Below are 608 nucleotides of genomic sequence, written 5' to 3'. Positions count from 1 at the left end.
GCTCTAAGGTCTCCCTGGAGCCTTCTCTTCTCCAGGCTGAACACCCCAATTCTCCCAGCCTGGCTCCAGAGCAGAGCTGCTCCAGCCCTTGGAGCATCTCCGTGGCCTCCTCTGGACTCACTCCAACAGCTCCATGTCCTTCTTAAGCTGGAGACTCCAAAACTGGACACTCTACTCCAGATGGGAGTCCACCCATCCCGGCTACAATTCCTGCAGGGAGGCTCCACACTCAGCCCACACCGAGCTGTGGGGTCCCCGCTCCAACTCTTCCCTCACTGGGAGAGGAACAGGACTTTCTCTCGGGCACCCTCTGGCATCTCAGGCACGAGCTTGCTTGCAAACAACTACCCCGGCTCCCAGCACCCACACGTCCCCACCAACGCCCTCCGTGTGTCCTGTGGGGCTTCGCACCCCACCAAAAGCATTGGGAGGGGAGGGTGGCAGGAGCACGGAGAGGGTGACAGGAGCTCGGGGAGGGTGGTAGGAGCTCAGGGAGGGTGGCAGGAGCTCAGGGAGGGTGGCAGGAGCACAGGGAGGGTGGTAGGAGCTCAGGGAGGGTGGCAGGAGCACAGGGAGGGTGGTAGGAGCTCAGGGAGGGTGGCAGGAGC

At 62.8% G+C, this 608-nt stretch overlaps 1 protein-coding gene across 1 annotated transcript in view; it reads right to left on the bottom strand.

The window, feature by feature from the left end:
- MRPL45 (mitochondrial ribosomal protein L45) overlaps nucleotides 1-608 on the bottom strand; it is a 26174-nt gene that overhangs the window by 24538 nt on the left and 1028 nt on the right. The window lies entirely within an intron of this gene.

Source organism: Chaetura pelagica, unplaced genomic scaffold (assembly GCF_000747805.2).
Source record: "Chaetura pelagica isolate M959 unplaced genomic scaffold, ChaPel_1.0 scaffold311, whole genome shotgun sequence".
NCBI lineage: Eukaryota > Metazoa > Chordata > Aves > Apodiformes > Apodidae > Chaetura > Chaetura pelagica.
Note: the sequence above shows the minus strand (reverse complement) of the source record. Positions and strands in the feature narration are given on the sequence as shown.